This window comes from Grammomys surdaster, unplaced genomic scaffold (genome assembly GCF_004785775.1).
Source record: "Grammomys surdaster isolate TR1022 unplaced genomic scaffold, NIH_TR_1.0 125612, whole genome shotgun sequence".
Classification (NCBI taxonomy): domain Eukaryota; kingdom Metazoa; phylum Chordata; class Mammalia; order Rodentia; family Muridae; genus Grammomys; species Grammomys surdaster.
The window spans coordinates 700,507-716,231 of record NW_021620455.1 but is presented as its reverse complement, the minus strand read 5'-3'; positions in this window follow the sequence as shown (position 1 = coordinate 716,231).

The following is a 15,725-nucleotide window of genomic DNA, read 5'->3' as shown; positions in this document are numbered from 1 at the left end:
CTGACTGTAAACTCCTGATCCTCTTGCCTCCACTTCCCAAGAGCTGGGATTACAGGCACGAGGCTCCATGTCCAGCTGAGCGACTTTTACTAGCAGCATCTACCCACTCCCCACACTGAAACCAGGGCCTCATGTATACTAGGCAAGTGCCATTTAGCCACACTGCCAATCTACTACCCTAAAATTACCCAAAATAACTTAATATGCTTGAATGAAACTAAAACTTTCTTTACTTGCCCCAAAGAAACTAAATCTATGTTACTCATACTCAGAGGATATACAATATTATGTAATTAATAGTGTTTTAGCTGTCAGTGATTTTCAGATTAATTAAAACAAACGGAATCTTTTAAAAGAGGAACTCCTAAGCCTATCAGTGCTGAGAAATAATTTTCATTAAGTCACAAATTATGTCTGAGTCTAAAGTTGGAAATGTTCTTTGTAATGGCCAGATAAGCATTAAAGCTAAAATATACACATGAACTAAATGTGAACAAATTTTAAAACCAGTAAAATTTAAGTGATCTACATCAATTCATTGTGATACCTTTTTATAACAGTAGACTGAAACTAAATGCATAAAAAGGTGTTAACAGATGGCAATCAACCATTTCTAAATTACCACGTTCGTTGAGCTTACTTATTTTGCCTATTAGAGTGCCCACACACGACTCCTGGCTACAACTTCAGTGAGTTGGCACAAAGGGGCCACTGAGGCTCTTTGTTGTTAGGTGGTGGTTTGACTGATACAAAAAGTCTTGCTGGATATTTACATCACTTTATTACAGACAATTCCAGATATTTTGAGCAATGTCAGACTTGAAGCCACTCTTCTGCCCTAAGGCCAAACAGCTCCAGTTAGGGGAACATTCCTTGGGTCCATCCCACTTCATGTTCCTGTGATGCTGGGTGATGGGCTAGCACACCCACCCTGACTCCAGGATACTTCTCTTCTGAGAAAGCAAAAGCAAGAATGCAGAAGACAGACAGTTCTCCAAGGCCACTTGTTCACAGAGCTATCTTCACAGTGGCCCTACTTTTAAAACAAAATCCACAACTCAGGATCTGCAGATGTGAAAAAAGTCAACCAAACAAAGCAGACACTGGGGAGAAAACAAACATCCACTAATAAAGGGTCAACAGTGACCACTAACATCGTTAGCCCCATTGTCTACTAACAGCACTTACTGCGCTAGTGTCTTGGTAAGCTCTGCCTGGGAGGCAGCTATTGTCATCCTTGCCTGACTGAGAAGGCCCTTTCACCTAAAATGTAAGCAGCCTAAAAACTGCAAGGCACAAGGGCACAGCTGCAAGATGGGTTTCAGTGGCCCATGGCCCAGTTGACAGTTCTAAAATGAGGGTGAAAAGAAGAGTATCAGAGGGTTAGGACCAGAGTCTCTTAGGTGCAAAGGTGCAGGCCAAAGGCTGATGAGCCTGCATAGGGGCAGGACATGTACACAGAGCAGGAAAGACTCCAACCACACAAAAGAAAGCAGAGCTAATAGCCACACGTAGGTTTCAGGGAGATGGATGAATACTAACCATCCTTAAAACTCTAAGGAAAAAAACAAAACAATTTCAACTTAAGATTCTATACCAAGTCAAGTTTTAATTAAAGTTGAAGAAGTTATTAACAAGTGCTAATCAAGTACCCTGAGGGCAACTCAAATGTCCATTCAGGAGAACAGATATACAAGTTATGTAATCATTACAAAAGAACACCATGGAACAATGAAAACGACCAAGTAACTAGCATCCATAATCAGGATGAAAAGCAGATGCACATACTAATAGTGTTAACCTCACTTATATCAAATTCAAAACCAGGATGACTGATTATGTAGGGGGTGGGGCTAGGTAGTAATTATAGCAGTGCTACACCCAAAACCAAAAAAATCCTATTGGCTAGGTCAGAGCTGGGGTGGAGCCACGTTGGAGAGAGTAAAGTCTTGGTTTTGTTCACTCTCATATCTCGGCTATACTGCAGATGCTCCTGCTGTGTGGTCACTGCTGCATGCCTGGGCCTAAGCCACTGTGCACATCTATCATGCTACTGTAGGACTTCCTGAGTCCTGTTTATCCCAGCTGGCCATCTAGACTCTTAGGCCCATTAGTTGTACCCATCCAATCAGATTCCACTCCCCACACTGCAACCTCCACCTCCTCCAAGGTTCTCTGTATCTCTTTACTCCGAAACCTAGGGAGACACCTGGAAGCCACTTACCTAGCTTTCTCCAGCCCTGTTCACCTACACTCAGATTTCCTTCAACCCTTGGATGTTCTTCCACAACTGCTCCTACCTTCATCTGTCACTGACTGCATTATATCTTTGCTGACTTCAAACTATCACTGGTACACTACTAGCCACCTACTGTGTTACAGATTCACTTAAAAATACACTAGAAGGAAACAGCCATGCCTTCACCCCTGCAACTTTCCCCTAATCTTCTGCAGCAATATTCTTATCCTGCTTCTCAAGAACTTGGTCCTATGATGACCCCATGAGGGATCAAACATCTTTTCTTGTTTCTCATAGATCTTTGCAACTCCAGAGGAGAATGCTTATTTAAGCAAGTGCCTGATCTCTACTGGCTTTGCCAGATATCTTGGCCAAGCATTCCTTAATTTCCTCTCATCTGAGGGCCCTTTACTCTCAGTCTTTCCTGAACAGCTCTTGACCATACTGCTCAGAGCTTGCTCACTGAAGTCCATTTAAGCTTTGGCAACCATTAGCAGATCAACTGTCTCTGGCTTGTGAACATGCCCGCAGCAGGCCGAGGGGAGGACACTCTATACTCTGCAGTATGTATTGAGGCAAACACAAGGGGCAGACTTATAGGACAGATAATTCTAATAAAGAATTCCCAGGAAAAAAGTCATCTGAACATAGACACTCCCTCACACACAAATGTTTGTAAGAGGAAATCACTACATATCCACAATGCAGAATATTAGCTGCTTTTCAGTGATGTAGAGTTTATTGAGGGTGTCAGGTAAGCCGGGCAATGCCCACATATTCTGGTATAGTCATAGAGGACTGGGACTGGGAAAGAACATTGCACACGCACACACACACACACACACACACACACACACACAAAATTGTTTTACCAACAGATGTGTGTACACAGAGTTTTTATGTGGTATTTATTTGGGGTAGGGGGCAGGAAATCTCATATCATCTTGCCTCAGCCTCCCAAATGCTGGGAATTACAAAAGTGTATCATCAGCCAGGCTAATTTTGTCTTTTTAAAATAAAAAGTTATTTTATTTTATGTATAGGTGTTCTGGTTGCATGTATGTCTATGCACTATGTGCATGCCTAGTGCCTGAGGCGTCCAGAAGAGGGTGTTGGAAACCTTGGAATTGAAGTTACAGGCAGTTGTGAGCTGCCATGTGGATGCTGAGAATAGAAACCAGGTCCTTTGGAAGGCCTATGATCTTAATCACTGAATCATCTCTCCCAGACACTTCTAAGGTTTGCTTTTTGATGTAGATCATACAAAGGCAAATGTTATCTCTGCTCAAAAGCCAGACATAAACTGAGACAATAGCTGGTCAAGGTGATGCTCACAAGAAATTCCTGCAAACAGGAGGACAGAGGAGGGCTCAATATAAACCTTGGCTCCATGAGACCTTGACTCAAAGAACAAAGGAAAACAACAACTAATACAAAACAATAGAAGTAGAATCCTCCATCAAGTATTTTTAAAAGGCAAACCAACTATGTAAAAGATGTTTATAGGAACACTGTAATCTCAAAGCACCCAAATAAGTTTCTTTTAAATTGTGACTAGACTATATTAAGAACAAAAACAAAGAGCTCTGGAGATGATGGTTTGTGACACTACAATCAGTTTTGAATTATATCCCATCAGTTAACAGAAGAAAGGCTTGAGATATATTACTGTAAAACAGGAAAGTAACAAGGGACAATTAAATCTTAGTTTTCGTTATAGGAACAAATAAAATTTTAATAAAAGGAAAATATACTTGAGGAGGGCAAAGTTAGCTTAACAAATGGATATAACTCAATGTAACATTATATTAGGAAAGTTAAAGGACAAAAGCCAGTCACGACCATCAGTGTAGATAGCACATCTGACAAATCCAGAACCTTTTCACAGTAACAATAAACTGAAAGTAGAAGAAAACTCCAAACTGTTAAACGACTTCTACAAAACCACAGAAGAGGGTACTTAATGGTTAAAGTCTGAAAACTCTTCTAAGATCAGAAACAAGGGTGTGTAGGTACTCTGGTGAAGGCTAGTACATATTCTTCCAAAGATGCTGGCCAATGCAACTAGGTAAGAAAAAGAAACTATTCATAGATGAGGCTGTAGTGTTAACAATCTTAAAAACATCAGGGCTAATAAATGAGTTCAGCTAAGACTCAGGATACCAAGCCAATGCAAAGTTCACTTCATGTCTATAAAGTAGCAATGAGGAAGCCCAAAACAACAAAAGATTTCTATTTACTATATGACTGACAAAGAAATGTAAGACGTATACACTGAAATATAATGGTATTGTAAGATAACAATAAAGGAACAAAATTGAAAGATACAAGCTTTCTTATTTCAACATTCACTAAGAAGGTATAAGGATCAACATACCATGAGACTTGCACAAAGACAGACATATATAGTCTTATATTTTGGTCAACCAAAATGATGAATTTGGACATATAGTATAGAAGTCACGTATATTATAAAATAATTTGTTTTTGTTTTTCAAGACAGGGTTTCTCTGTATAGCCCTGGCTGTCCTGGAACTCACTCTGTAGACCAGGCTAGCCTCGAACTCAGAAATCCACCTGCCTCTGCCTCCCAAGTGCTGGGATTTAAGGCGTGCGGCACCGCTGCCCAGCATAAAATAATTTCATATGAAATAAATTTATATTTTATATTTATTTGTTTGTTTTTTAAAAGACAGGGTTTCTCTGTGTAGCTGCCTGGCCTGAAACTTGTTCTTTAAACTAGGCTGGCCTTGAACACGGAGATCCACCAGCCCCTGCCTCCAGAGTATAGGGAAGGGAAAGGCATATGCCACCAACACCCAGCTTAAAACAAATTCTTAAAACAGGTCAAAGCCTTAAACACCAATGTTACAAAATTCTTTGAAGAAAACAAGAGCTGGCTAAGAAGATGGCTCACTGGATAAAATGCTTGCCATGCAACCATGACAGCCTGTGTTCAAGTCCCAGAACCTAGATAAAGCTGAAGAGAATCAACTCCACAAAACTGCCTTAGCATGTGTACTCCCACCACACCCAAACCCCCCCCAAAAAAATTACCCCCCCCCCCAAAAAAAAGGGCTGGAGAGATGGTTCAGTGGTTAAAAACACTGGCTGCTCTTCCAGAGGACCTAGGTTCAATACCCAGCACAAATATGGCAGCTCACAACTGTCTGTAACTTCAGTTTTAGGAGATCTAAAACCCTTACATAGATATACATCAGGCAAAACATCAACCAATGAACATAAAATAGATATATAAATAAATCATTAAAGAAAAGTGAACAAAGCCAGGCATGGTGGCACACACCTTTAATCCCAACACACAGGAGGCAGAGGCTGGCAGATCTCTGCGTATTGGAGGCCAGCCTGATCTACATAAGTTCCAGGATAGCCAGAACTACTTGGTGATAACCTGTCTCAAAAACAAAAAACAAACAAACCAAACACTAGGAACAAACCTTAGTCCTAGCACACCTGGGAGATGGAGGATCAGGAGATCAAGGTTTGAGGACAGACTGAACTACTTAAGACCTTTAAAAAGAAGAAAAAGAAAAAAGTCATTAAAACTAGGCAAAATATTTGAACAAATACTTTTCAAAGTTATGACAGTGCTTAATAAGCATAGTTAACAGTGACATAATAATCACTAGGGAGCTACAAATCAAAACCATGAAAATACTTCACAACAATCAAAATAGTTAAAATTAGACAATTAACAGACTTATGAAACGCTGAGAAATTGGAACCACTGTATATCCACAGTATAAATAACTGTTTTAGAGAACAGTTGGGCAGATAATAAAAAATGCTGAATAAAGCCAATGACCAAATAAGTCCATTATGTCAAAAGAGTTAAAAATACATGTCTACAAATACCCATAGAATATTCCCAAATTGTGTTATATGAGCTGGAGTGGAGGAAAGTCTTCAGGCAACGAATGGATTAACACATTGTAGTATACCCATCAGTACATTTGACGACTGTTTATTGGAAAAGGGAAGTGTTGTTGTACCCCAGAATAGGGATGAACCTTGAGAATACTACTAAGCAAAAGGAGCCAGATGTGAAAAGCTACATCTCACATGACTTTATGTATGAAAGAACAGGAAAACCTACAGAAATGGGAATTTCTAAGCATAAAATATACAATTAATTATGTAGCTGGAGTGGAGGGAGAAGAGGGAAGAAGTAATGAATGTTCCTTTTGGATTATGAAAAAAATGTGCCCAGCGCTCTCAAGAAACAAGTGGATCTATGTGAGTTCAATGCCAGCCTGATTCAAGGCCAGTAGTGAGGATTATTCCCCCTAAAAAGGTATCATTTAGTTTCAGGTAGGTACAGTCGTGTGCATCTTTAATCTCAGTACTCTTCCTGCCTGGTCTACAAAGAATGTTCCAGCATAGCCAGAGCTACACAGAGAAAACACATTTCAAACAAATAAACAAAAAGAAGATGGCTATGATGGCTACAAACTCTATAAAGGGATAGATTTTATGTATGTAGTTTATATCTCTGCAAAGCTCTTATAAACTAAATATAAAACAAATGAATCATATTACTTAAAGGGCCTTATAACTTAATTTTCACTAGCATACTATAAAAAGTTCACTTTATCATTTTATGCTTAATTTCATTTGTAGAAATTCCTTTTTAAAGTAAGTGTACGCACGCACACACACACACACACACACACACACACACACACACCACACACACACACACACACACACACACACAGTATTCATGTGAAGGTCAGAAGACAACTTGTTTCATCCCTTCTCTCCTTCCATCATGTGGGGCCTAGAGATTGAACTAAGGTTCATCTTACTATCTCCTTAGAAATTCTTTCAGCAAGTTTGAAATACACCAGTCCTGGCAAGTCTATCTACTTTGTTAGCCAGCAAAGGACCAGGTACTGCCCTGCAATACCTGTGGTCTTAAGATGTGAGTAGTTACAAGCTAGCTGACTGGATATCAAATTACTTTGGAATCATGTACTGACCTATACCTTTATTTTATTCTCCCACTTACTTTTTCTGACCTATTACCCGAACCACGTTCAAAAGTTCCTGCTACGAGTCTTCCCATGTTTTCTACTTTTCCTTGCTCCTCTCACACATCAACCCTGCCATGTCACCCACTCAGACTTCCTGTACTGAGTCAGTCTAGGAAGACTCATAACTGATTCCCTGCAACCCCTTCAACATGGTATCCAATTAGCTATCTACTAAGTGCTCACATTTTAGGATCACAAGTATGTAGGGCAATGTCATTGCTCCTATGCTAGCTAACAATATCTGTAGTGAGGAGTCATAGAAATCACTCACTTTTCTTCAGGAAAGCCTCTCTGCAGGTGCTCGGATAGTAGTTCAGGTCTATAATCCTAGTACCAGGAGGGTGGGGGCAAGATCTCAAAATGGAAGCCAGTCTGGGTTCCTTGTCTCAAAACATCAAGGTCCTGTGTTCAAGTCTAAGCACCATGAAATTTAAAGACTATGGGGTACAGGCAGCTGAAGTGAGTACACACGCCTGAGATCCAGCAACTCTCGAGGCTGACTGGAGACCAGCATGGTCTATACAGTGAACTTGACTTGGGAAAAACAAACAAAACGAACCCCACCACCCACCAAAGTGATAATTTAGCTCAAGATGAGGCACACACCCACAGTTCCAGCTACATGGGAGGCTGAGGCAAGATCATTGGCTAACAACATCTGCAGTGAGGAGACCTGAGGCCAACCTGGGGAATCAGTAAGAGCCTACTCAAAAAATTAAAAGGCCTAAGGATGTAGCTCAGCAGTAGAATGCTTGCCTTGTATGTCTAAGGCCCTTGGTTCAATCTCTACTATCTAAAGAAGATAAATGAAATGACTATGTATACAGTGCTTACTTTCTTACCCACAAATTTCCCCCTTCCCAGAAGGGGTCTAGGTTTATTAAAAAGTAAGCAAACTGAAAATAGGCTAAACATTTTCTCCGTGTCTGTTTCAAAAGAATGTCATTGTTTGAATACCTGAATTTACCAGGATTCTAAACAGAGGGGACATTATTTCAAGGATCATCTCTGACATCTTGAATGCTTTTGACAACTGCCTCACATCTTTTCTGGTACAATATATAGTGGCATAGTCCATGTAGGGAGACATTTGGCACTGAATGGGGTCAAAGTTAACAAGAAAGTAGATATGGGAAAATGTAGGAAAGGGTACAGAGAAGGTGACCTTGTCTGTGTGCTAAAGCAGAAACTATCTGTGCACTGACTGACCAACTCAGGCAGAGGCAAGCTCTGCACCATTGTATGACAGACTGCTGCGGTGGGCAAAGAGGTTCAGGCATGCAACTGAGAAATTACACACATAGACTTCAACTCTTAACTGTATAGCTTTTAGTTCTTAAAGAAATCTAAACAAGACCAAATGCTGAATTAATTAAGAATGTAGGGGCCTGCATTATTCTTATCACTACATTGCTACTAGTGTTTTTACTGTCAAATCCATAAAGTATATCAAGATGTGTCAAAAGTACAGGTTCCTACATATAACACCAACAGAACTAAGTGGTTCTGTTTACTTAAGTGTTTAGGGTGGGTGTTTATGACTGTACAGACTCATAGGTATGCATCATCTTGGTTCAATAATGACTGATAGTTGGGGTTTTAAATCTAGACCTTTGTACTAAATGAGCTTTTATTAAACAGTTGTTTTGTGGTTCTAGATACCCAGAGCAGGACAATTAAAAATAAAACCTTATTTTAAACAGGCCAAAATACCAGTCTAAAGAATTTACAAAAGCCAGTATGCCTTGGAAAAGTGGACTGTCAACCTCCAAGATCTTTTTACTAGTAGTTCATGGGAGATCTGCCACCTCTTGACTATTACCAACAATTTCTGACTCCTCTGGCTGGCCTTTTCCTCCTTATCATTATAAAACAAAAGGCACCTTGGTGTGCAACAAAATGAAAGAGACATAAAATAAAAGCAAAAGACCTCTTCAATGGCAGCCCCATCATCATCATCACCACAGGTGACATGCGTTAACTGCCAGTAGCATCGTGACCATTTACCATTTACATAGGCTCACTGCTTGCCAAGTGCTGTCAGTTAGCACTTGGGATGCTGCTTTCACCAGGCATGCATGACTCAGCTCTCTGCTTCACTGCCCTTAGAGGCAATTAGGTTTCCTTGTTCTATAACTGCAAGGACCTCTTGGTGAAATGTTAGTACAGTTCTGTAGGCTTCTTACATATGGAATCATGGGGACCTCATGCATTTTACTTACTCATCTTCTAACAACAATAACAACAACAACAACAACAAAACAGGGTAAAGTATAGCCCTGGTTGTCCTGGAACTCTCTGTGTAGTCCAGGCTGACCTTGAACTCAGTGAACTATATATGCCTCTGCTTCCCCAAAGTGCTGGGATTAAAGATGTGCTATCAAGTCTGACTGGGGTCTCATCTCTTCTGACAGATGTCAAATTGCCCTTTAAAACATAAGTGAAGAGAGACTCTAGAATGCTAAGTGAAATGGGTTCTTACCATTTGTATAGCTACTGCTATGTGACTACTTCTCAGTGATGGATATCTAAAGGCAGGCAGATGGATGGACAAGCCTGTACTATGGCCATCACATGTAGTATCAAGTATAGTCAGTTTGATGGATGAAGTCACCTATATACAAAATTCTATGCTGCTACCAAGAAAGATGGACTGGAACAGATGAAGGTGAGTGAGCACATCTGAGACAGATCATGGGTATAACATTACCTGGATAGAACTCCTGACTGGAGCATCTACAGCCTACAGCATCCAAAAGTGACCCACTCACTCTTCCTGGGAATCAATCAAGTTGCTCACATGTGAAATGACATTAACACAGCAGTTTTAGCTCAACAGTTGTGGCCAGGTGCTAAGGAGCCACACAATGCTTCCTAACAAGGGACCTCAAATCAGATATTAATAGGCAAGCTACAAACAGAATTTAAGAGATCATGAGAGGAGCTGCTGTTTATGAAAAGAAGAATAAAATCATAAAATATAAGCAGATGAATACAAAAGATGGCTAAGAACACACACTGTTAATTACAAGTGGGGACCTAGGAGGGAATCCCAGGACTATCAGAGAACCAGGAGAGTCTTCATTTTTTCAGCCTCTTTGTAGCTCTACTATTTGGTTTTCTATAAATAACACTGTATTTTTGTGTTCTGGGACAAAAACAATGAAATCTAGCCAGACAAAAGGGTGTGGCTGTTCTTTAAACCTGACTTGTCCTGGTCATTCCACTCCACTGCTAGCAGCTTCCTGCATAGCAGTAGTCTTCAATACTTGGTCTGTGAAACCTTCAGGAATCCTTGGAGGACCCAAGGGTCAAAGCTGTGTTAACAGTGTCACATTTATGTGATCTACTGTATCAGTGTTGTCCTGTGTGTAGAGGCCACAGGCAGCCTAGCACCATGGTGAGCAGCACCCCTCAAGTCCTGCAGGACATCCATGTGGCAAAAGAAAAGGCAAAGAGCCAGTTTTCCTGAGGACTGTCCCTGACAGACAGTGGAATCACTGACGTTCACTGACTTGACTCACTCCTCATTCGGTAGCTAGGCTTTTCTGTATTCTCACAAAAGCCTGTCCACTGCTTCTTTGTACACAGCTGTCTCCAGGAAAGGTACCCCATTGCCACTGTTTTCACAGAATGCTGTCTTCTTTTGGAATGGCTTACCAATACTGGTCATTCAGACTTTGACATGTGGAAGAGTATTTATTTATTTATTTATTTTTTAAATGAGAAGAGGAGTGAGTCTCTTACTTTAGAGGAAATTATGAATAAAATCTGTTGTCAATAATAAAACCTGGGTTTTCAAGAACACAGACTTTGGGGAGCCTATATCTACTGCTGTTGTTGAACAGTTAGTTACCTGCTACAAAGTTTCTGATGAGATCAATGGTGGCACTAACAAACACAATTTTCTTGAGTCAAACAATGATCTTTAAAAATCAGAATAGCTCCATCCACAGATACTACCACAAGAGTAAGAACTACTAAGCCTGGCCTCACAAGGCGTAAGAGTTCCCTGACGGGGGGAGGAGGAGGTGGTGCATACGTTTAATTCCAGCACCCAAGAGGCAGAGCCAGGAAAAATATTTCAAAAAAGAATATTCCTCATGAGGATGGATAAAAAAAGACTTAACAAAACTAGCTTCTCAAATTCACCAATAAGTTTGATCACATGGGGACATATTAAAGATAAGGAAAATTGGTTAAATATTTTTAAGTGAATCCGTTCAATTTATCTCTATACTAATATACTAAAAAAAATCTCAAAAGATGCAGAAGTGTCTGTAAACATTCTAAATACACCCACAATAGAAAATTTCAGAAAAGGCTGGGTGGCGGTGGCACATGCCTTTAAATCCCAGAACTAGCAAGGCAGAGGCAGGTTAATTTCTCTGAGTTCAAGGCTAGCCCAGTCTACAGAGCTAGTTTCCACAACAACAGCCTGGGGTACACAAAGACATCTCCCTATCCCACCAAAACACCTGATGGTCCAGATTCCAAGGAACATCTAAAAAACAAAGCCTTGACTAAGGAGCAGAATATTCATCACTCCCCAGAAAGAGTAATGGCTTCTGCTTGACGCCAAATTTGCTTTATTAACTTCAACAAAGCAAGAGACCCAACCTGGGAACAGATCTAAGGATCAGCTTCATCTCAGTAAGCCATGTAAAGGAACTGCTAAGTGTAAGACAATAGTACTCTTTTCACCAAACCTGTTTCAGAAAAAAAAAAAAGTTTTTAATCAAAAGGACAGTATGCAGACTGAGTTAAAGTGAAAAAAGTTGAAAATTAAGATGTACTATTTAAAAATGTATTGAAAGGTCTAAGTCACATAGACAGAAGTTCTAAAAGTCCTCAGTTAAGATGCCTGAGAGTCAGGATTTACATTGTGGCCAGCAAGGTACACTGTAAAGGTGACTATCAAAGCAGCAGCAGGCCTGCTCGTTTTGATGAGCTGGAGCTACTACTATCCTTCCATCAGGTAGGGGTGAGGTCAGCAGGTATAGGTTTGCACTCACATCTCTGCACAATGCCTTTCTATGTGTCTTGCTTTTCTGAACTCTGGCATTAAGCTGAAGCAACAAGCATGACACAAGGACATTGGCAAACAATGTCACACCAAGTGAAAAGGCAGTGCAGAGTGCCAATTCAGGTAAAGCCTGAATTACTTACCATTTGGCCCTTTGTTGAAAAGTGTACAATTTTTTTAGTTTGACTTTTTCCCCTAGAACCTGTGCTCCCCCACCAGCAGTCATTCTCCAAAGGCCAGAGTGACCTTCACACAGTTACAAAGTTGCCATCACTAAGGCTCATAATCACTAAGCACAACTCAAAGTCTTTGGCACGAGATGCAAAGGCTATAGCATTTTTACTAGCTGGACTGCCCTCTTGCTTCTCAGTACATTCCTGCCTGCCAAAGGATTAAATTGGGCTCTCTTACGTCTCAGAAAGCCATGTTTCTTATACCGCTCCTCAAACCACCCTTTACCTCAAATGTTCGTTCCGCTTCTCTTCTTATTGTGCCCTGACTTTCTCCTCTCCATCCCTACCCTCCTCTGTGCAGTGATCACTCTTCTACAGTTCTCCAAACATCCTAGACCTAGCAGGGATGCAACACCTTGCCCACTGACTGAATTTCATTTCTTACAGTCACTGTGGTACTGACTACTGACAGCACTCTTCCTGTTCTGTGCCTCCCACAGCAGCACAGGGTCAGCTCCTCTGTGTTGCACCCTAGGTACCAGATACTACGTCCCTGCTGGGCAGAACTTTTCAGCTTATCTGGAATTTCATCAACTCTCTAATGGTTATAGGTGAAGTCCCCATTTTCTGGAGAGGGAAACAGAAGTAGCCTGCTAAATTGACATACAGACATAGAACATAGCAAACAATGGAAAAGGACAGTCAGAGTCCAAGGCCAAGTGTGAAGAGCAGCTAGACTAGAGATCTACAACAAGGTGCAATTAGATGGAACAAGAAGGATTAGTGGAGTGTTGAGAATAGGCAGGAATGAAAAGAATACTCTAGAACAGAAAAGAAATAGGAGCAATGATGCAAAGATGGCGACACAGGTTAACAATGGAAAAAAATCAAGATGCCAGGCCCAGAAGACAGGATTCACTAACTGCAGAGGTAAAAACTAATCTATGCTTAAACATAGCTAAAATCGAACATTTCAAGTTGGTTATTTAATATCCATATCAGTACTTTAACTGGTAACAAGAATACTGTACAACCCCCCACCGCCATCACAAATCTTGGTGTGATTTCTAGACAATCAAGGCTCAGCAAAAGGCCTTTATAACTGGTAACTGCTAGATACACTCTGAACCCACAATCTCTCTTCAAACAAGAAATCTTCGCATCAAGGACTAAAAACAGCATTCAATTCATGCTATGGACAATCTTACAAACAACACGATTATGTAACTGTGACCTTGGTCACAGACTCGACTTTAAAGACGAAAGTAGCTGACTCAGTAAGGATGAAGAACTACAGGGATCTTGGGAGAGGCATCTTGGGAGTGTCTGATCTCTCCTTCCAAGCTGAGTTCCACTGCAAACTTAGTACTACCGGATTACTTGCTTCATTGATGTTCTCCCTGAGATACTTTTTCCCAGAGGCTTTTAATCAATGAATATGGTGCAACAGAGTGGAGAACTCATACTGGAAATAATTCAACTAACCAAAGACCTTGTGCCACTGAGACTTGTAAAAAAGGGGGGGATAGAATGGGGAGAAAGACCAATATCTGTTTTCTGTAAATACCAATGTCCAAATTCTGTTATGTGGAATCAATCCTGACACATAAAATCTGCGACTAAGTACTCCTTCCTTGATACCATATTCTCCACATTTTACTTTCTCTGAAATGAGATGTATCTTATATTCAATGAAACATAATTACCTCTTGACTTCAGCCCAACTTCCCTTCATTGTGTTACCTTCTGGGGTTTGTTTCTTTGAAAACATCATTTGGACCCTAAGAAGAGATTATCTATCTTTTTATTTATGCCAGATCTCAGCCTGCTAGGTCACTTTTATAACCCTGAATGTTCACCCTGGAATTAAGCACAGAGACTGTTAGTTTGACTTTGTAGTATTTCCTTAGGGAGAAAAAGATTAAAATTGAATTCAAAGCAATAAACTACCTTATGGATTAAGAATGTATTATGTCAGGGATGGCAAGAAGGCTCAGTGAAGAGGCACTTGCTACCAAACCTGATGAACCAAGGTCAATCCCTGGAAGCCATGAGGACCATTCCACTAAATTGTTTTTGAGGCCTGCTCTCCAAATATAAAAGCTAAAAAGAAGAACCGGGTTATCAAATCCCATGTGGTCAGTCCTAAACATAAATACATGGGCAATGTTACTAAAGAAAAAGAGGTCTAAGAGATAGTGATAAGGGATTGGAATTGGAATGGGATGAAGGTGTAGAAATAAAATAAATGAAGAAAAAAATTACTACAACAAAATAATTAAACAAAAAGATGAGACATTAAAGTTTCAAGCTCTGAAATGAAGGAACCAGATGTTATCCCTTTTGGTTGATCGTGTGATACCAAGCTCAAAAACACCAAGTTCAACATAAGACTCTCTTTTACTAGTTCCCCCATTTCTTCTGGAAAAAAAAAAAAAACCAATAAACACAAAAACAAAGAGGATCTAAGGTTCCCCGTGAGTGAGCTGACTGTAAGTTATTGTTAAGCAGGTCTCCAGTTTCGAGGTTTCTATGATGCCTACTTTTTAAGTTTGAGAAAATGACATAATCCTTCAACTCTTATTACTGACCTTATTTTACCCGATAAAAATTCCTTTTTAAGGCATGCCATTTTTCTGTGTTTTCAAAGAATTAAATCCAATTGCTAGTGGTACAATCTCTGCTAACAGACAGCTGGTTCCTATAAGGCACTTCCCCAGAGCTGGCTAAAACTGGTTACTAGAGCAGTAAAGCACACAGGCTTTTGAGACAGGGAGCATGATTTCACATACTCTCTCTGCTCTAGTGTAGCTAAGGAGCTGAGCTGACCACTTTTTGGTACCTTGTTTGTGCATCTGAAACTGGGATGAACAGCCTTTCAGATGGGTAAAGATTGAATTAACTGGCACAGGTAGTGCCTCTGCACAACTTCTGGAACACATAGTACTCAAAAATGTTAAGTATCACTGCTTTTTGGCTTGGTCCTGTGCAAGGCCTAGGAAAGGGAGGTGACAGCCAGCCTTAAGGACTCAGTCTACCAAACACAAACATCCAAAATGTTGTAATGCCATACAGTGTTCACTAGCAGAAAGCATGTGCAGGGACAGAGAGCAGAGGCTGGCTGCAGGTCACTGCACATCACAAAATCTTCCCAAATAAAGCAGTGAGTGAACATTCTTGAAGTTCCCTGGCTTTGCCATTTTGATTCTTGTGTCTTTGTCTACTCTCCA